The sequence below is a fragment of the Papio anubis genome, chromosome 7 (genome assembly GCF_008728515.1).
Source record: "Papio anubis isolate 15944 chromosome 7, Panubis1.0, whole genome shotgun sequence".
Classification (NCBI taxonomy): Eukaryota; Metazoa; Chordata; class Mammalia; order Primates; family Cercopithecidae; genus Papio; species Papio anubis.
In genome coordinates this window covers 141813100-141835663 of record NC_044982.1, presented here as the reverse complement: position 1 = coordinate 141835663, position 22564 = coordinate 141813100, and the positions used below count along the sequence as shown (strand labels likewise).

Below are 22564 nucleotides of genomic sequence, written 5' to 3'. Positions count from 1 at the left end.
GAAGTAACTTTTTTTTTCCTGTTGTGAAATTCACTTAGACTTATGAGCATCATCTCAAAGTTAATTTTTCTTTCTTCCCAAAGCAATTCCTCCTCTAGAGATGTCTCTTTTCATCAGTAGCTCTGTCATTCTTTTAGCCATCCATGCTGAAGACCTGTCATATTGGATTCTTTTTTAACCAGCTAGATCCTTTCCTTTTTCTTTCCTTTTGCCACAACTCTAATCTTTTTTTTTTTGGAGACGGGGTTTCTCTCTTGTTGCCCAGACTGGTGTACATGCTGCAATCTCAGCTCACTGAAATCTCCACCTCCTGGGTTCAAGCAATTCTCCTGCCTCAGCCTCCCGAGTAGCTGGGACAACAGGCATGCACTACCCTGCCTGGCTAATTTTTGTATTTTTAGTAGAGACGGGGTTTTACCATGTTGGCCAGGCTGGTCTTGAACTCCTGACCTCAGGTGATCTGCCCACCTTGGCCTCCCAAAGTGCTGGGATTACAGATGTGAGCCACCACACCCAGCCCACCACTGTAGTCTTATTTTTCAGAATGTGTGTGTGTGTTTGTGTGTGTGTGTGATGGAGTTTTGCTCTTGTTGCCCAGGCTGGAGTGCAGTGGCACTATCTCGGCTCACCGCAACCTCTTCCTCCCAGGTTCAAGCAATTCTCCTGCCTCAGCCTCCCGAGTAGCTGGGATTACAGGCATGCACCACCACGCCCGGCTAACTTTTTGCATTTTTAGTAGAGATGGGGTTTCTCCATGTTAGTCAGACTGGTCTCGAACTCCCAGCCTCAGGTGATCCACCCGCCTCGGCCTCCCAAAGTGCTGGGATTACAGATGTGAGCCACTGTGCCCAGCCTTTTCAGAATTTTATACTGGACAATTGCCAGTGTCTTCTGGCTGGTCTGAAACACCATTTTATTAATGTCACTCCTTTGGGCCAAAATCCTCAATGAGTCCTTGTTAGCCATGGAATAAAGTCTAAATTCCTTAGCATATATTAAAACCCTCCACAATCTGGTCCTACAGTTGACAGATTTAGCAAATAAAAATACAGAATTCCCAGTTAATTTTGAATTTTAGATAAATACATAGTTTTTAGTATGTTACATGCAATATTTGGGACATACTTAAACTAATACATTATTTGCTGTTTATCTGAAATTCAAATTTAACTGGGCATCCTGTATTTCATCTGGCAAACCCATTTGACCTTAACTTCTCTCTCTGGTCCTATAACTCAATACTCTTCATGGATCTCAGCTACTCTTGATCTATCCTCAGGCCTCATGTTTCTTGTTGCATGTATTTTTGCTGTGGGTGCCAAAGGAGAAAAAGTATAGCCTTTGGGATCAGAAAGATCTGAGTTTGAACCTCAGCTCTCTTGCTTACTAACCCTATGACTGGGGCAAGTAATTTAACTCTTCTAATCTCAGTTTTCTCTTCTGTAAAATTGAACCCTAGTACTGACATAAGAGAAAGTGGTTGTGACGATGAGCTATTCAAAACCCAGGACAGTTGAGGTCTAGTGTATGTATTCAACATGTGAGTTCATTGTCATCATTGCAAGCATTTTTGAAAAGCAGATCTGTGTCACCTCTTTCAGTCCTTGGTGATACAGTTGACCGTGATTTGCCAAGAAGCAATGTGGTCTGGGTTAAATTTAGAAGTCATGAAGGCTGGAATGGAGGTCATCTCTCCTGGGTGTGCTTGCCTTACCAGGTCAAGCTTTCTGGCAGCAGGAGTGAAACAAGCTGCACAGCGGGGAGGATCCAGGGACAAGGAGCCGAGGTGGTCTCCTAACACTGGGAGCCATCCTGCCTCCACTGGCCAAGGTTCCTCTACCCTACAAAACCTTTTCTCTTTACCTAACTCCTCTGAAGCCACAGTCCATCACTCTCTTTGTTTGCTTAAGGCCAAATGTCTTTAGAAAGTAGTCACACCCTTGCTGCTTCCATTTCTGCATGTGAAGCTCCATTTACACCCCAGTAACTCTTTGAAACCGTGCTTTCAACCCTCTTTGGTCACCTGGTTGTCGGATTCAGTGTATTCCTTATTGATGTAGTTGGAAATGCTGACCACTCGTCTTCATATGTAGACCTTATGGCATTGTCCTCTTCTGGTTCTCCTCCTACTTCTCCAGCTGCTCCTTTTAAGTGTCTTCTGGCTGCCCCTTCCATATGACTCTCCTGAGCAGGATGCTCGTAGAGTATGGAAGCCTAGCTCCTCTTGCCCAAAAGTCCATTGAAATAATGAATAGAGTACACATGTAGAGGAAAATGATTTATTGCTACAGAAAACCAAGGTTGAAATCATGTATAAACTAGAAATCTGGGAAGATTTCTTCCAGCAGTAATGATGGGCCAGGGTTGAAAGGAGCCAGTGAGGGCTGCGTACCACCCTCCTTCTTGAGCAAGGACAACTTATCTAGAAAGTAAGTAGCAAAACTCCCTGGCATATCCCACTGCCACTGTCTAACTCAGAGAGGCAAGGACAGTGTTACTTTGGCAGACAGGAGGTGAGGTGGGTTGAGGGGCCTGCTGAGAGGCCCACCACCAGAAGTACCTTCTGGTCTTTGTCTTATACTATTATAAGACACTGCTAGCTTGCAGACTGAGGTATGCTATAATTTGAAGCAGGCATTAAGCTGATAGCTGAGTGCTGTGTGTGTGTAGAGGCCTGGGAGTTCTCCAGAGAATCAGAGTGGTACACAGACAAAGCTCCCAGCTGCAGCTGTACTCAGCACTCATTACCTCCAGCTTCCCTCCCCTTCCCACCTCTCCCCTTCCCTTCCCTGCCCATTCCCCATCCACCCTTGCTGAGGCAGGGAGTCAGGAAGGGCTGAACTGCACAGGGGTGATTTGGAAGCTTGTCCACGCCTGTGGTTTGGATGTAGTTTGTCCCATCCAAAACTCACATTGAAATTTGATTCCTAGTTTGGCAGTGTTGGGACATGGGGCCTTGTGAGAGGTGTCTGGGTCATGCGGGCTGATCTCTCATAAATAGATTAACGCCTTCTCTCCAGAGTGAGTTCTGTCTCCAGGGACTGGATTAGTTACTGTGAGAGCAGATTGTTTGGTCTCTGCACACGCCCTCTTCCCCTTCTGCTTTCTATCATGAGTTGAAGCAAGCTGCCTGATCTTGGACTTTCCAGTCACCAGAATCTGAGCCAAATAAATGTATTTCCTTTGTAAATTGCCCAGTCTTTGGTATTCTGTTAGGGCAGCAGAAAACAAAGTCCCAGCTATACCCAAAGACAGAGAACACAGAACACTAAAGTGGAGAGAGGAAGGAGCTGTGCAGAAGCACACTGCTGTTGCCCGCTGGTGCCTGAGAACACAGAGATGGCATACATAGGTGTTGAACAAAGGAGACCACCAACAGGGCAAGGAGACTGCTTACATTGAGCAAATAAGAAAATTGATTGAACAAATAATTCAATATATTTAAGGTATTAGAGATTTGTCACCATTACAGAAGGTGAAATACAAAAAGAAGCTAAGTTTGAAGGAGCGCTGAGATGTTGGATTGGAATTAGAAGTATTGTTATACATTCATGGAAAAGTACTTGGATAACTGCAGAACTCTAGGCACATAATGACTCCACCCAAACTCTGGCACTGAGTGACTGACTGTTGCAGAGGTCAGAGGAGGGTACAAAAGGCTGGTACCCTTGCCTCAAGTGGGAGACAGCCCTGCTGTGTGGTTAATGCTTCAGATCCCTCACCTGTGGATCAGGCCATGATGGACTTTACCTGCGATCACACATCCTGGCTAGGCTCTTTCCCTTTCCCTGTTTGTCTTCTCTCCTTCCCTTATAGGTTCTTCGAGGAATTCAGTGCCTTGATAGATCATGTGTACCCCACACCTGCTTTCAAATTCTGTTTTTAGGGAACCCAACCTAAGACAACCGGTAGTAGCCATTTATTCGGGTGGAGATGGCTGATAACTGGAACCAAGTGGAGTCAGTATGGCTGACCACTAATTAGGAGTAAAAAGGGAGGGCAGTGGGGGAAGGAAGGGATTTGGAATGTTCTCTAATTTGCCTTGGGTCTAAAGGGGTACTATTCATTCACTGAAAAATGGAGGAATAGTTCTGGGGTGGAGTGAGGGAGGAGACAAGTTAATTCCATTTTGAACATGTTGACTTGGAGATGCCTGTGGGACACCAGGGCAGCCAGGCAGGCAGACATGAAGAAGGCAGTTGGAGTTTAGAGTTTGGGACAGGAAATCTGAGCTGGAGATCTAGATTTGGGAATTAAAAGCAAATAAATGGCAGTTACAATAGGGGTATTATGTTCATAATCCTGGCTCTATACAGGAAGAGTTGCCAGGTGCTGTGTTGAATTTTTAGGTTAACATGAAGTAGGGCAATGTAGGTCTCCAATCTAATCCCTTTGACCCATTGTTAGAATTCTAAGCTGGATAATATTTGACCTAGCCTTAAAAAAAAAAAAAATCTCATGTTCCTATTGCAGCCCCGTGTCATCATTAGTATCAAATATAATAAGACAAATATGAAAATAATTAACTTTGGTTTACAGTGAGTTGTAGTCACAGTAATGATGTATATTATTATCATGCTAAAAATAACAAAGCACTCTTACTCACTTCCTCTTGCAGAGCCGGAATTAACTGTTTGCCTAAGGCCCCGTAATGAAGACTGTTAGCATCTAGAATCTGAAATAACTCTTTTTACCCAATTAATTAATTTTAGACATTAAGCCTAGGTCTCTGTCCTCTTTTCCTCAAGAGCAATGAGTCTCGCAAGATCTGGTGGTTTAAAAATAAGAAAAAAAAAAAAAAAAGTAATGAGACCTGAGGATAGCTAACTCAATTTTTAAGATGAAAGCCCATGAAATAAATAAAACTGCAAAGCACAAACTTGATTTTGACAAAGCCTGGGGAGGAATTCCCTGACAGGGGCAGAATTGAAGGAAGTTTTTAACTGCACACTTTACAGGGCTTCTTATTGGTGTAATCTGGGGTATGAAAGGGAAAATAAATGTTTTGTTCATGAAGTCATTGCTGAAGGCTTTCCTTAGCTGCTCAGCTTGCTAATGCAGTCTCATTGCTTTGTATCAGTCTGAACCACCATGCATTCCTTTCCCTTTTCATTGTAGCACTTCTCTAGAGGACTCCATCTTTTGCCAGTCCCTAGATGGAAAAGATTTTGGGGTGTAAGCAGACCACCATGCGTAAGACTGGTCCATTTCCTCAGCATTCCTCATTCAGGCTACCGTTTTGTTGGCAAAGCTGGTGACTTCCCATTCTACAATCAATTCACCAAGATCTCTAGTAGAAAATGTTAATGTTTAGTTTCAGTTCACTGTCTCCTAATAATGACAACTTCCTCAACAATATTTAAAATTGCCTGTGGATCTTACCTGAATCAGGTTTGAAATAATAAACATTACCATATCAATTAAAATCTTAACATTTTAATTCCTCATAGTCCTTCTATAAATTGTATGATGTAATGTGGTATAGCAAAGAATGGCACTCATGGAGAAAAGCTCTATTTCTAGATATTTTGAGGGTGAGCTGAAATTCATGTAACTACAGAATAGTTTGAAAGGAGTGTATAAACTTAATGGGCAGTCCCCCCACTCCCACATTTGCACAGCTGCTACATATCTCTTTAACTATTAATATAGAAACAAAAATACTTTCTATTTACAAACTTCTGGGGTATCCTGCTCTTTAAAATTCTTCACTATGGTTTAGTATTAAAGAGCCATGTCTTTTTCCTTATTTATTTTTTATTTTTTCGAGACGGAGTTTTGCTCTCGTTGCCCAGGCTGGAGTGCACTGGCACAATCTTGGCTCACCGCAACCTCTCCCTCCTGGGTTCAAGCGATTCTCCTGCTTCAGCCTCCCAAGTAGCTGGGATTACAGGCATATGCCATCACGCCTGGCTAATTTGGTATTTTTAGTAGAGATGATATTTCTCCATGTTGGTCAGGCTGGTCTTGAACTCCCAACCTCAGGTGATCCACCCACCTTGGCCTCCCAAAGTGTTGGGATTACAGGCGTGAGTCACCGCGCCCAGTCGTCTTTTTCCATTTTAATAAGAGATCATTTAATAATTTTTCTATTAATATTTTAGCAAGTAAGTTTTAAAGAATGATTTCAAAAGAATACTCACATCCTGTATGCCTACTCAATGAACCCATCTGTCTTAGTCTGTTTTGCATTACTATAAAGGAATACCTGAGGTAACTTATAAGGAAAAGAGGTTTATTTGGCCCACTGTTCTGCAGGCTGTACAAGAAGCATGGTACCAGCATCTACTTCTGGTCAGGACCTCAGGAGGCTTCCAGCCATGCTGGAGGTGAAAGGGGAGCAGGTGTGTCACATGGTGAGGGAGGGAACAAAAGACAGGACAGGAGTGCCATGCTCTTGTAAACAACCAGCTCTCCTGTGAGCTAGTAGAGAACTCACTCATTACAGTGAGGATGACACCAAGTCCCTCATGAGGAATCCACCTTCCTGACTCAAATGTCTCCCACCAGTCCCCACCTCTAACACTGGAGATCAATTTCAATATGAGATTTGGAGAGAACAAATATCCAAATTATATCACCACTTCATCATTCAACCCACCAAGCTCAGACAACACAGCACCAAAACAAAAAAAAAAGCCTTGTATGCTCTTCCTCATCCTTCTCCCCCCTCTCCCATGTCTTTGAAACTTGACTCAAAGAAAGAGGGAAGCCTCTGTAATTTGCTTCTTGAATTATAGCCAGGTTCATCCTAGGCTTCCAGAGACAGTGGTTATAGTGGGTTTGGGGCAGGCTCACTGGAGCCAGATTGATATGGTTTGGATCTGTTCCCCACGCAAATCTCATCTTGAATTGTATTCCCATAATTCCCACATGTTGTGGGAGGGACCCAGTGGGATATAATTGGAATCATGGGGGCAGTTTCCCCCATACTGTTCTCATGGTAGTGAATAAGTCTCATGAAATCTGGTGGTTTTATCAGGGGTTTTCACTTTTGCAGCTTCCTCATTTTCTCTTGCCACCACCATGTAAGAAGTGCCTTTCGCCTCCCACCATGATTCTGAGGCCTTGCCAGCCTTGTGGAAATGTAAGTCCAATTAAACCTCTTTTTCTTCCCAGTCTTGGGTCGGTCTTTATCAGCAGCATGAAAATGGACTAATACAGTAAATTGGTACCAGTAGAGTGGGGTGTTTCTGGAAAGATACCCGAAAATGTAGAAACAACTTTGGAACTGGGTAACAGGTAGAGGTTGGAACAGTTTGGAGGGCTCAAAGAAGACAGGAAAATGTGAGAAAGTTTGGAACTTCCTAGAGACTTGTTGAATGACTTTGACAAAAATGCTGATAGTGATATGAACAATAAGCTCCAGGCTAAGGTGGTCTCAGATAGAGATGAGGAACTTGTTGGGAACTGGAGCAAAGGTGACTCTTGTTATGTTTTAGCAAAGGGACTGGCAGCATTTTGCCCCTGCCCTAGGGATTTGTGAAACTTTCAACTTGAGAGAGATGATTTAGGGCATCTGGCGGAAGGAATTTCTAAGCAGCAAAGCATTCAAGATGTGACTTGGTTGCTGTTAAAGGCATTCAGTTTTAAAAGGGAAGCAGAGCATAAAAGTTCAGAAAATTTGCAGCCTGACAGTGAGATAGAAAAGAATCCTAGCTGGGTGCAGCAACTCATGCCTGTAATCCCAGCACTTTGGGAGGCTGAAGTGGGTGGATCACTTGAAGTCAGGAATTCTAGACTACCCGGGCCAACATGGGGAAACCCTGTCTCCACTAAAAATACAACACTTAGCCAGGCATGGTGGTTCATACCTATAATCCCAGCTACTCAGGAGGCTGAGGCAAGAGAATCACTTGAACCCAGGAGATGGAGGTGGCAGTAAGTCGAGATTGCAGCATTGCACTCCAGCCTGGGCAACAGAGTGAGACTCCATCAGGGAAAAAAAAAAAAAAAAGAAAGAAAGAAAACCCCATTTTCTGAGGAGAAATTCAAGCAGATATTTGTAAATTCAAGCAGATATTTGCGTAAGTAATGAGGAGCCAAATGTTAATCCCCAAGATGATGGGGAAAATGTCTCCAGAGCATGTCAGAGACCTTTGCAGCAGCCTCTCCCATCAAAGACCCAGAGGTCTAGGAGGAAAAAATGGTTTTGTGGGCAGGGCCCAGGGTCCCTGTGCTGTGTACAGTCTAGGGACTTGGTGACTTGCATCCCAACTGCTCTAGCCATGGCTGAAAAGGACCAACATAGAGCTCAGGTCATGGCTTCAGAGGGTGCAAGCCCCAAGCTTTGGCAGCTTCCATGTGGCGTTGAGCCTGCAGGTGCACAGAAGTCAAGAATTGGGGTTTGAGAACCTCCGTCTAGATTTCAGAAGATGTATGGAAACGACTGGATGCCCAGGCAGACGTTTGCTGCAGGGGCAGGGACCTCATGGAGAACCTCTGCTAGGGCAGCACAGAAGGGAAATGTGGGGTTGGAGCCCCCACAGAGTCCCTCCTGGGGCACCACCTAGTGGAGCTGTGAGAAGAGGTCCACCATCCTCCGGACCCCAGAATGGTAGATCCACCGACAACTTGCACTGTGCTCATGGAAAAAACCCAGACACTCAATGCTGGCCCATGAAATCAGCCAGAAGGGCAGCTGTACCCTGCAAAGTCACAGGGATGAAACTGCCCAAAACCATGGGAAGCCACCTCTTACATCACCGTGATCTGGATATGAGACCTGGAGTCAAAGGAGATCATTTTGGAGCTTTATTTTTATTTTTATTTATTTATTTAATTTTTGAGATGGAGTTTCACTTTTGTTGCTCAAGCTGGAGTACAATGGTGCAATCTCAGCTCGCTGCAACCTCCGCCTCCTGGGTTCAAGCAATTCTCCTGCCTCAGCCTCCTAAGTAGCTGGGATTACAGGCACTCACCACCATGCCTGGCTAATTTTTGAATTTTTATAGAGACAGGGCTTCACCATGTTGGCCAGGCTGGTCTCAAACTCCTGACGTCAGGTGATCCACCCACCTCGGCCTTCCAAAGTGCTGAAATTACAGGCATGAGTTGCTGTGCCCGGCTATTTTGGAGCTTTAAAATTTGACTGCCCTGCTGGATTTTGAACTTGCATGGGCCCTGTAACTCCTTTGTTTTGGTCAATTTATCCCATTTGGAATGGCTATACTTACTCAATACCTGTACCCCCATTGTATCTAGGAAGTAACTAGCTCACTTTTGATTTTACAGACTCATAGGCAGAAGGGACTTGCCTTGTCTCAGATGAGACTTTGGACTGTGGACTTTTGGGTTAGTGCTGAAATGCGTTAAGACCTTGGGGGACTGTTGGGAAGGCATGATTGGTTTTGAAAAGTGAGGACATGAGATTTGGAGGGGCCAGGGGAAGAATGATATGGTTTTGCTCTGTATTCTCACACAAATGTCATCTTGAACTATACTCCCATAATTCTTATGTGTTATGGGAGGGACCCAGTGGGAGATAATTGGAATCATGGGGGCAGTTTCCCCCATACTGTTCTCATGGTAGTGAATAAGTCTCATGAGATCTAATGATTTTATCAGGGGTTTCTGCTTTTGCATCTTTCTCATCTTCTCTTGCTGCCGCCATGTAAGAAGTGCCTTTCACTTCCCACCATGACTCTGAGGCCTCTCCAGCCATGTGGAATTTTAAGTCCAATTAAACCTCTTTGTCTTCCCAGTCTCGGGTATGTCTTTATCAGCAGTGTCAAAAGGACTAATACACAGACTACCTGGATTCTAACCCTAACTGCCATTTAAAAGCCATATCAATAGCTGACCTTAAGCAAGATACTTAGCCTCTCTGTAACTCAGTTTTCTCATCTGTAAAACAGGGATAATGTGTACCCACCCCACAGGGTCATTATAAAAAATCAGTCTATAATAGTGACTGTCACACAGTTAGTTTGGAGTGTTAGCCACTGCTATTATTACCATGGAGCTCAGTCTTTGGCTACAAATCAATTTGTTGGGCTTCTTTAAAAGTTTGACCCACACACATGAACCAAGAGGAAATTTGGAGAGGAAGGGCTGAATTTCTAATTATGTTTCAGTCTTCTGTTTATTTATTTTAATCTTTAATTTTTTTGAGACAAGATCTTGCTCTGTAACCAAGGCTGGAGTACAGTGGAATGATCTCAGCTCACTGCAGCCTCAACCTCCTGGGTTCAAGCAACCTCCTGTCTCAGTCTCCTGAGTAGCTGAGACTACAGGCCTGTGCCACCATGCCTGGCTAATTTTTTATTTTTGTAGAGACAAATCTTGCTCTGTCACCCAGGCTGGAGTGCAGTGGCATTATCATTGCTTACTGCAGCCTCAACCTCCTGGGCTCAAATGATCCTCCCACCTTGGTCTCCTAAGTAGCTGGGATAGACTACAGGCATGTACCATGACATCCAGCTAATTGTTTGAAAATATGTTTTAGACATGGGGACTCACTATGTTGCCCAGGCTGGCTTCCAACTCCTAGATTCAAGTTATCCTCGCACCTCAGCCTCCCAAAGTGGTGGGATTACAGATGTGAACTACCATGTCCAGAATCACGAGGTCAGGAGATCGAGACCATCCTGACTAACAGGGTGAAACCCTGTCTCTACTAAAAATACAAAAAAAATTAGCTGGGCGAGGTAGCGGGCGCCTGTAGTCCCAGCTACTTGGGAGGCTGAGGCAGGAGAATGGTGCGAACCCAGAGGCGGAGCTCACAGTGAACTGAGATCGTGCCCCTGCACTCCAGCCTGGGCAACAGAACGAGACTCTGTCTCAAAAAAGAAAAGAAAAGAAAAGAAAAAAGCAAATCTGGGCGCAGCTCTCCTCAGCAGGAAACAGAATGATCAGAAAAGTGAAAGTAACATGTGTTGAGACCTTAGCAAACACCAGGTGCCATGCATATCTTACATATGGTCTTCAAAAACCTTTACATACTATTATTATCTACTTCTTACAAATGAGAAAACAAGCAAAGAGTGATGAACTTGCTAATAAATGGTGGAGCTGGCATTTGATCCCAGGAGCTCTGGCTTTAAAACCCACCTGTTTAACCAATAGTGGCAGGGATTTTTTTTTTTTTTTTTTTAATTAAACACACCACAGTTTCTATTTCTTAAGTCTAAGGCTCTTTATATTTTTTTGGAAATTCAAATATTATGAATGGCACATAAATCTACTTCCCCACCTTAAGCTCATCCCCTCTGGCTGGTCCAATAGAGTACTTTAGTTTCAAGAAAAATGTATATTTTGAGCTTCCCTGCTAAACTAGGAGTTAAGGAATGCTGACCTTATAGCCCTGGCTGTTGCAGCAGATTTTGCCATGACTGTTGTGGAGTAGGCTATTAGGCAGGGATGGGAAAAATTTGGGATGGTAAGCTGGAAATTACTGGGATATCAATTGCTGGCACTTCTGCGTTTTATGTGTTGTGTTCCCTACTACTCAAGGCCCCCAAGCTTTAGTCTATGTTAGGCATTCATTGTCTCCCTTCCTATCTCTTACTATAATGTCTTATCTGTAGGTCCTGATCCTTAGGATAATCTTTCTTTTCTAGTCTTTGTTGTATCCATTTCAGGCCAGGATATTGCTTTTAACTTTCTAGGTTCTCAGGAAAGCAGGGTTCTTCCCTATCTCTATTTTGTCTAGGTTTCCTGCCCTTTAGCATTGCAGTGAAATTTTTAAAATAACAGTTATGTGTTGCATCTATTCAGCCAGCACCCAGAGTACTGCTCGCAGAAAAATTTTTTGATTTGCTTTTTTTGTGATTGTGTATACTCTAATCTTTTTTACTTGTTAGCTAAAAGTGTCCATATCCATTTTATTTTCAGGGTGAAATTCTCACCCTTGTTTTGTTTTGGCTTTGTATTTGAATTTGTTTCACTCTATTTTTCTCTACTTTTAAGGCTTTAAAAAAATAGGTCCTTCAGCATCTCCTTCACTCTTTTTTTTTTAAAACAAATTGAGATGACATTCATAGCATAATATTAATCATTTTATTTTTTGAGGCAAGGTCTCTCTCTGTCACTCAGGCTGGAGTGCAGTGGGGCCATCATAGCTCATTATAACTTCAACCTCCCAGGCTCAAGCAATTCTCCTGCCTCAGCCCTAGAGTAGCTGGTACAACAGGTGTGTGCCACTATGTGCTAACTTTTGTATTTTTTGTAGAGACAGGGTTTCGCCACATTGCCCAGGCTGGTCTTGGACTCCTGAGCTCAAGGGATCCGCCTGCCTTGGCCTCCCAAAGTGCTGGGATTGTAGAGGGAAGCCACCGCACCTGGCCATATTAATAATTTTAAAGTATACAATTCAGTGGTGTTTAGAACATTCACAATGTGTACCACCTCTATCTAGTTTCAAAACATTTTCATTAGCCCAAAAGAAAACCCTTTACCCATTAAGCAGTCACTCCTCATTCTACCCTCTTTTAGCCCCTGGCAACAACCAATCTGCTTTCTATCTTTACAGATTTTTCTATTCTGAATATTACATATAAATGAAACCCATATATGACCTTTGTGTCTGATTTATTCTACTTAGCATAATGTTTTCAAGGTACCTCCATGTTGTAGCATGTATCAGTCGTTTGTTCCTTTTTTATGGCTGAATAATATTCTATTATATGCATACATCATATTGTATTTATTTATTCTTTCATCCATTTATGGACATGTGGTTTGTTTCCATCTTTTGCTTATTGTGAATAGTGTTGCTGTGAATATCCTTGTACATGTATTTGTTTAGGTATCTGTTGTCAATTCTTTGAATATGTACCTTGAAGTACAATTGCTGGGTCATAGGGTAATTCCATGTTTGATTTTTTTGAGAAGCCACCAAACAGTTTTTTTAACAATGGTTGCCCCATTTTGTATTCCATCAGCAATGTACAAGAGTTCCAATTTCTCTAACTCCTTAGCAATACTTACTGTTTTCTGTTTTTTTGTTGTTGTTTGGTTTTGGTTTTTTAATTATAGCAATCCTAGTGGGTTTGAAGTGGTATCTCATTGTGGTTTTGATGTACATTTCCCTAATGACTAATGATGTTGAGCATCTTTTTATGTGGTTGTTGCCCACTGGTATATCTTCTTTGAAGAAATATCTATTTAAGTCCTCTGCCCATTTTTAAACTGAGTTGCTTGTATTTTTTTGTTGAGCTGTAAGAATTTTAAAAAATATACCTGATACCAGGCACTTAGCAGATATATGAGTTGCAAATGTCCCATTATTTAGTTGTCTTTTCACTTTCTTGGTAATGTCCTGACATAAAAGTTTTAAATTTGGACACAGTCCATTTTACCTATTTTTTCTGTTATTGCTTGTGCTTTTGGGACCATCTCTAAGAATTCATTGCCAAATCCAAAGTGATAAAAATTTACCTTGATGCTTTCTTCTAAGAGTTTAGTAGTTTTTGTTCCTGCATTTAGGTTTGTTTTTTTTTTTTTTTTTGAGATGGAGTCTCACTCTGGCTCTGTTGCCCAGGCTGGAGTACAATGGCATGATCTTGGCTCACTGTAGTCTCTCTGCCTCCTGGGTTCAAGCCGTTCTCCTTCTCAGCCTCCCAAGTAGCTGAGATTACAGGCATGCACCAGCATGCCCAGCTAATTTTTGTATTTTTAGTAGAGACAGGGTTTCACCATGTTGGCCAGGCTGGTCTTGAACTCCTGATCTCAGGCGATCCACCTGCCTCGGCCTCCCAAAGTGCTGGGATTTACAGGTGTGGCCCACTACACCCGGTCTTTTTTTAAAATCCATTTTGAGTTACTTTTTGTATGTGGTGTGAGGTAGGGGTCCAGAAAGTGTCATTCTTTTGGATGTGGATATCCAGTTTTCCCAGAACCATTTTTTGAAAAGATTACTTCTTCCCCATTGAATGGTCTTGGCACCCTTGTTGAAAATCAATTGTCCATAGATGTATGGGTTTACTTCTGGACTCTAAATTCTATTCCATTGATGTTTATCTCTGTCCTTATGCCCATAGCACACACTCTTTTGATTACTGTAGCTATGTAGTAAGTTTTGAAACTGGAAGCTGTGAGTCTTCCAACTTATTTTTTCAATATTATTTTAGATAATCAGGACCCCTTGCAATTCCATATGAATTTGAGAGGATCAACTTTTCCATTTCTGCAAAAAAAAAAAAAGGCATTGGAATTTTTATAGGAATTGTATTGAATATGCAGATCACTTTGGGTAGCATTGCTGTCTTAATATTAAATATTAAATATTCCAATTTTCAATAGATGAATATGAGATATCTTTTCATTTATTGATGTCTTCTTAACTTTCTTCCAGCCATGTATTGTAGTTTTCAGTGCACAAGACTTTCACCTCCTTAGTTAAATTTATTCCTAGATATTTTATTCTTTTGGATGCCATTATAAATGAGACTGTTTTCTTAATTTCCTTTTTGAATCATTCTTGCATGTCCAGTATTAATTTGTACTGAAATCTTCTAAGCTTTTCATTAACTTGTCACTTTGTAATTGTTCTTAAGTCATAAATTACCCAACAATATCAAAAATATTTAGTATTTAAGAATATCATAACTAGGGCACAATTCTTTTTTTTTCTCTTTTTTTTTTTTTTTTTTTTTTTTTTGGGGGCGACCACCATCCTATCACCCAGGCTGGAGTGCAGTGGCCGGACCTCAGCTCACTGCAAGCTCCGCCCCTCCCGAGTTCATGCATTCTCCTGCCTCAGCCTCCCAGTGGCTGGGGCACAGGCCGCCACCTGTGACTAGTTTTTTTGTATTTTTAGTAGAGAGCGGGGTTTCACCCGTGTTGTAGCCAGGACGTCTCCTGACCTCGTGATCAGCCCGTTCGGCCTCCCAAGTGCTGGGATTACGGAAAAGCAGGCACAGCGCCCGGCTCTTTTTTTCTCTTTCTTATTACATCAGTACAGTGTCCTCTTTACTTATAGGTATTCAGTAAGCTCTTAATAATTTACCAATTTTTATTCATTATTTATTTTTATGTATTTTTAAATTTTAGAGTCAGGGTCTTTCTCTGTCGCCTAGGCCAGAGGGCAGCAGCACAATCATAGCTCATTGCAGACTCAAACTCCTGGGGTCCAGCGAGCCTTCCCCCTCAACTTCCCAGGTAGCTAGGACTACAGGCATGTACCACATGTCCAGCGAATTTTTAAGTTTTTTGTAGAGATGGAATCTCTGTGTGTCACCCAGGCTGGTTTTGAACTCTGGGTCTCAAGTGATCCTCTGCCTCGGCCTCCCAAAGTTCTGGGATTACAGATGTGAGCTACCACGCCCAACCCTTGATTCATTACTTTAGAAAATGCAAAATCATATCATCTAAATATCTATCCATGCTTGCTTTCTATTCCTATTAGCATTGCCTTAGTCAGGCAGATGCAGTTTCTCCCTATGGGATTTTCAGGTTTTTAATATTGTCTCTTCTTCCTTCCTAAATCTTGATGGTAATTTGTTTTTACAGTCTGGATCAAGATCAAGATTGCTGCAGGCTACCTCAACTTCTCTTTGGTTCACCCATGCTGCTCTTAAGGGAGAAAGAGAGAACGGGTTCAGGTTCATTTATTAAAATACCTCTTCCGTGAAGCTTCCCCTAGACTGATTATTGAAAAGCTAAAGCTAATTACCTCTCTTTTTTATCTCATTTGCATGAAATTTTAATCTCTCCAGCATCGTATCTAATTATGTACTCACTCTTGCCTTAATTAAACTGTATTTAAAATCACAGAATTAGAAGTTGGAGGGGACGTTAGGAATATAATGCAGACTCCTGGTTAAATGTGGTCGAATGAGCACATTCATTACCGCTGATGCCTAGCCAAAGTCTTCTAAAATGCCAATATATTCAAAATGCATAAACCCACAAGGACAAAGAAACTGGGTAAGAAGATGACAGTGACTACACTTTAAGAGCTGTAAAGCAGATGGAAAGGTGGAAACTGACCTAGCAGAGTCATTAACCCATTAAACTATGAATGAAAGAAACTCAGAGCAAGCCAATTCCCAGAACTGCAGAAAAGCTTGGGTATTCGAGGTGCTAGGTATCTCTGAAACAGGAAAAGTGACTGAAAAAAAAAAAAAAGAAAAAAGCCATAGATGAGGGCAGGGATGATTTACAGAAAATGGGACTTAAACGAAAGCCAGTATTAGACAGTGACAACCCAGCTCACTCCTCCAACTCAACTCTGAGAATGCCGCAACCAAGCTTACCCTCTTCAACCCACAGAAAACTGGAAAATTCCTCTTTGGGAAGATGTTCCACCCCAAGAGCAGGGAAAACCTTCCAAGCTTAATAAGATCATTCTACACTGATCAGTCCAGCCTCCTACTCTGCCTCACCTCTGGCATTGGTCTCACTGTTCTTTTTTTAGTTTAATTTATTGTGGTAAGAACACTGAACATGAAATCTACCCTGTTAACACACTGTTACGTGTACAATATGTTTTTGTTGTCTATAGGCACATTGTCATGCTGCAGATCTCCAGAGCTTATTCATCTTGTTTAACTGATACTTTATGCCTGTGATTGGTCACTGTCCTATAAAGGATCACCTTCAGACAATAAAGGAATTTCTCCAGCATGAAGGACAGAATGAACAAAATGGAACTCAGAGGAAATCAAAGCAATGGAGTTGGCAGGAAAATGTGTTTAAAAAATACCTACTGTCTGTTTTCGTTGCTAGGAAAAGATACCATATCTCCCTTCTCCCCAAAGAAAGGAGGCTTTAAAAAGGAGCACTGAGAAGAAAAGAGACCCTTATAAGTGAAAAATGCTATAGTAAAAAAAAAAAAAAAAATTCAACAGAAGGGAAGGAAAATAAGACAAGGAAAATAAAGTGGTTTCTGAGGACTGAAGCCACATAGTTTACTGTTTAAATTTACAAGACATTACTCTTTCAGTCTCTTCACAAATAAAACTTTATTATAAAAAGGACCTCTTTCATGAGGCAATAAAAGAAGCAAATAACCTTGTTTATTCTGGGATTTATTTCCCCCAGAACCTGTTAAAATAAACATCAAACTGTCCAATTTACCAATAGACATTATCAAGTGACAGTTTACTTTTTTTTTTTTTTTTTGAGACAGGGTCTCGTTCTATTGCCCAGGCGGGAGTGCAGTGGCATGATAATAGTTCACTGCAGCCTCCAACTCCTGGACTCAAGTGATCCTCCCTCCTCAGTCTCCTGAGTAGCTGGGACTACAGGCATGCATCACCATGCTCAGCTAATTTTTTTATTTTTTGGTAGAGACAGGGGTCTCACTATATAACCCAGGCTGGTCTCAGATGCCTGGGCTCAAGTGATCCTCCCTCAGCAGTCCCTCAAAGTGCTGGGATTACAGGCATGAGCCACCAAGACTGGCACCAACACTCTTTGAATCCGTCACCTCAAAATCCTTGCTGTATCCACCAACTCTAAACTATTATCCTTATCCAATTCTGATCAAGCCCTAGCACTGAAAGACCCGACTTAAACCGACTTCAAAACTTTGTAAATAGGTCAACCTTTCCCTGCCCCTTCTGAGAGGCTACTAAGACTCTGTCAAGTTAGTGTTCTTCCTTACTGCCATAGGAATAAAGTTGTCTTTGTTTAATCAGTGGGTTGTTTTAGTGATATTTTGGTGGAGCCAAAAGTATTACCTTTCAAAAATTAGTACAAAAAGACATAATGGGAGATAGAAGAAAAAAGAAAAGCAAGTTAAAAGATCAGAGATCTAACATCTGAATAATATAATAGAAATTTCAACAAGAGAAAGAGAAAATATTGGGAAGGAAAATACTAAAAGAAATAATTTGAGAAAATTTCCCAGAGCTGAAGGCCATAAATTTCTAGAATACAGGGCATGATTAAATCAAAGGAGACCCACACCAAGGTTAAAATCATTGTACAATTTCAGAAATGTTGAGACATTATAGAAAGTTGAGGGAAACTGCTTGCTTGCCTGCAGATTAAGATTATTGCCACCAGATGGCAAGAATTCCTCAAAGGCTCTAAGACTGAGATTTTTGTTTCATTTTCTTCTTCAGATCTTTCCAACGCATTAGAAAGAGAATTCTCATTTGGCTTCTCTCCATCTAGTCTGGCTCCATCAGAGATCTGACTGTTTTCTTCCTAAACGACTCTGCTAGAAGGTCCCTATATAATCAGCCTGGAGGAGTAAGTACATTCTCTTTGAGGAATTGACTCATGTGGCTTTGAGGTTAAAAGAAAGACTTTTAAGAGAATGGACTCTGGACTACAGTTGTCTATTGTGAACAGAAGGACTTCTGTCATGCAGGGATTCCACAAAGCATTCGTTCATTCATTCATTAATTCATTCATTCTTCCAACAAGTTTTACTGATGCTGACTATATGCTGGGTACTGTGTTAGGCACTAGGAATAAAACTTCAGTAAAAGAAAATCAGACATGGACTTTGTCTTCATGGAGATTAAATTCTGAGGAGAGAAACATTCCATAAACGTGTATATATATACGTTTTTAGTAGAGACAGGGTTTTACCATGTTGGCCAGGCTGGTGTTGAACTCCTGACCTCAGGTGATCTGCCCGCCTGAGGGCATTTACATATATAAACAAATGTATGTAACTATATACATCCATATATATTTAAATAAATTGTGATGAGTGCTATGATGAGCTAGGTATGTGGAGAAAAAGAGGCCTATTAGGTATCTAAGGAATCTGATGGATTCCTGTAAGAGTGGAAGTAAGCAGGTCAGCTAGGAAGCTATTGCAGTTTTCTAAGAGGGAGATAAAGATGACTTGGATCAGGGTGATGCTAGAGGAAAGAGAAGTAGATGAAGAGAAGTTGGAGGTAGAATTGACAGGATGTAGTCATTAGATCTGAGAAGTTAGAAAGCAGATGCATTAAAGATGACTCCCAAGTCTCTGGATGAAGCAAGTGGCTGGGTTGATGGGGTTGCCATTTTTTGAGGTGGAGAAAGCCTGGGGAGGAAGAAGTTTTGGAGGAGGGGATGGTGGATAGATTCAAGAGTTCAGGGGCCTGGCGCTATAGCTCACACCTGTAATATCCCAGCACTTTGGGAGGCCAAGGTGGGCAGATCACCTGAGGTCAGGAGTTCAACACCAGCCTGGCCAACATGGTGAAACCCTGTCTCTACTAAAAATACAAAAAAGTAGCCAGGCATGGTGGCACGCACCTGTGGTCCCAGCTACTTGGGAGGCTGAGGTAGGAGAATTGCTTGAACCCAGGAGGCAGAGGTTGCAGTGAGCCGAGGTCACACCACTGCACTCCAGCCTGGGTGATACAATGAGACTCTGTCTCAAAAAAAACAAAAAAGAGTTCAGGATGGAATGTTAATTACATTGGCCTTTTGTTTGGATACCACTGGTCCAGGCTAGAATGGATTTTGCTCTGATCTACTGTGTAATAGAATGACTTGGCCTGGTTTATTTGAATTGACTCACAGTTATCATTCATTAAGTTAAAAATTGTTGTTAACACAGTGGCCCTACAGAGCAATAGGAAAATCAACTTACATTTGTACTATCTTTTCTGATGTGGGCATTTGAGAGTTAAAGAGAACTGTCCAGGCTCATGCCTGTAATCCTAGCACTTTGGGAGGCCAAGGTGGAGGGATTGCTCAAGGCTAGGAGTTTGAGAACAGCCTGAGTATCACAGGGAGACCCCATCTCTACAAAATATTATAAAATTAGCCAGGCGTGATGGCACACACCTGTGGTCCCAGCTACTCAGGAGGCTGGGAGGTGGGAGGATTGCTCGAGCCCTAGAGGTGGAGGCTACAGTGAGCCATGTTTGCACCACTACACTCCAGCCTGGGCTACAATGATACCCTGTCTCTAGAAAAAAAAAAAAAAAAGGAGTGGGCCACAGCATCTTCTACATTTTTTGTTGCATTTGTTTGCACTCTATTCGTAAGGGGCACACAGTCTTGAGGATAAGAAGCTTCTGGAAAATGCAAGCCCAGTTGTTTTGGTAGATCCTTCTGAATGATTATGCACAGGTAAGATCCTGAGTGTGATAGTGAGGTGGCAGAGAGGAAAACTTCTTCCAGTGACTCTGAAGATAGAGAACATATTTGTCCTATTTTATCCCCAATATAGTGCTTAATAACATATTTACACAGTAAGTGTTGAATGAAGCTGCTCCACCTGGGTTGTTTTCAGTCTCCAGACCTGAGTTGAACTCTCTGGAGGATTTGAAACCCCTCTTCCCAAAGAGCTGATACATAATTAGCTGTGTGCTGGGACGAGGTGCCTCTCTGGACTCACCAGGGCTTAGGACCTCATTTCTGGGGTACTAGGAAAAAGACACTTGTCCTTTCTTCTTCCTACACCCCCTTCCATGGAGGTCTTTTGCCACCATCAACACAGTATTAAGGCAGAATTTAAAACCAACTTAGCCCTCAACATTGATGTTTTCATTTGTAACCTCAAGGTGGAACAGTTGGTTATGTACTATGCCCATAATCAGCAGTTACCTCAGTCTTTTTCTTTGATTTATGCTTTGCCTTCTCTTTGTGCCTTACCCGTTTGTTTAGACTATATGCTATTTTGAGGGCAAGAATTGTGTCTTTTTAAACTTCATATTTCCATACGATTTATTTTTGTCTCTTTTTTTTGTAATAAAAAGTGTATATTTTGAGTAGTATATACATAAACACAGTGAAACGATTACTACAGTCAAGCAAATTAACATATCCATCTCACAGTTACCTTTGTGTGGGTGTGTGTGTTACATATGTGTATTGTGACAGCACTTGAAATCTTCTATCAATTTAGAACAGTTCGTTATAGCACTGACAAGGGGAAGGAATGGCCTGGGAGAGCTTTAGCTCCCCGCCACCAATTTTTATAAACCCCACAACCCCCTTCCAGAATCATAATGAATACATAAACAAAAATTTATAATTATCGATAAAAGCATATTTTTGGTTGGGCGCAGTGGCTCACGCCTGTAATCTCAGCACTTTGGGAGGCAGATGTGGATGGATCATTTGAGGCCAGGATTTTGAGACCAGCCTGGCCAACATGGCAAAACCCCGTCTCTACTAAAAATACAACAAACAAACAAAAAACCCCACAGGTGTGGTGGTGTGCATCTGTGGGCCCAGGTACTCTGGAGGCTGAGGCAGGAAAATCACTTGAACCTGGGAGGCCTCAGAGGCTGCAGTGAGCTAAGATTGCGCCGCTGCCCTCCAGCCTGGGCGACAGAGTGAGACCCTGTCTCAAAAAAAAAAGTGTATTTAGAACACACATTATTTACTACGCAGAAGTAGCCTTGAGACAAGTCCTCTAGCTTCTCCTTCCCTCCAGATTGCTACTCCTAGTTTCCCTTGTGAAATCTACCACTCCCACTGCTCAAGAAAGTGTTAACAAACTGCTGTTAAGGAACAGGAGCCAATGCCTGGCGAAGGCTGCAGCATTCCTCTGAAAGCGGAGGTTATGTTGTTTTTGTGCTGGTGGCCTGTTCTCTAGATTTGCAGAAGACTCACCCTTAAATAACTTGGGGTTCTTGTTTTCCTGATCCAAAGCTTTTAATTCAACAAATTATTTGGGATAATGATGTGTCTGAAGCCCTCTGAAAAGTTCCCTTTGAACTTTTATCTGAAATGATAAGAAAAAAGTCAGGCTGCACCTGGAATCCAGACTTTGTTTCAAGTTCTTTCAAAACAATGCAGATACGGCATATTTAAACAAACTACAATTCTGGGAAGCTTTTTAAGTGGAAAGTTTTGGTTTTGAGCTTTTGGAGAGGGTAGTTTGGAAACATCATACTACATTTAAGCCTCAATCTAAATAATAAAATGTGTAAAATAGTTTTCCTATATATTATTTTCCCCAGTTCAAAAGATTTTGTCTTAGTCCCAGCTTTTTTCATAAAAATTATAATTGTTTGATAGTATAGTCAGCTAAAAAACCAAAATTTGAGGTTTAAACATTGAAAAGGAGGTGGTAAAATTGTCATTATTTGCAAATGACGTTATCATATATACCTGGGAAGCCTAAGGGAATCAAATTAAAAGTTATTAGAAGGAGGCCAGGCGCGGTGGCTCACACTTGTAATCCCAACCCTTTGGGAAGCCAAGGCGGGGTGATCACGATGTCAGGAGATTGAGACCATCCTGGCTAACACGGTGAAACCCTGTCTCTACTAAAAATACAAAAAAAAAAAAAAAAAAAAAGATCCAGAGGTTGATGGCAGGCACCTGTAATCCCAGCTACTCGGGAGGCTGAGGCAGGAGAATCGCTCGAACCCAGGAGGCAGGGGTTACAGTGAGCCGAGATCGCACCACTGCACTCCAGCCTGGATGACAGAGTAAGACTTCATCTCTATTAAAAAAAAAAAAAAAAAAGAAGAAGAAGAAGTAATAGGAGCATTCACTAAGGCAGTCATTGCAAACAATACATAAAAATTAATAGTATTCTTATATTCCAACCAAAACCAGTTCAAAAATATCACAAGTAAACTTTTTTTGATCACAAATCAAAACAACAACCAACCCTAACAGGAAGTAAGCAGGACCTAGATGAAAAAAACATGAAACTTAATAGAGGACAGAAGTGGATTGATCTCATGTCAAATTGTAATCC

At 41.8% G+C, this 22564-nt stretch overlaps 1 long non-coding RNA gene across 1 annotated transcript in view; it reads left to right on the top strand.

The window, feature by feature from the left end:
- Nucleotides 1-7046: 7046 nt before the first annotated feature.
- Nucleotides 7047-22564, top strand: part of LOC103885798 — a 39696-nt gene continuing 24178 nt past the window's right edge. The window contains exons 1-2 of the long non-coding RNA XR_649083.3: nt 7047-7087; nt 18015-18144. This is a non-coding gene — a long non-coding RNA (uncharacterized LOC103885798). The remainder of the gene's footprint in view (nt 7088-18014; nt 18145-22564) is intronic.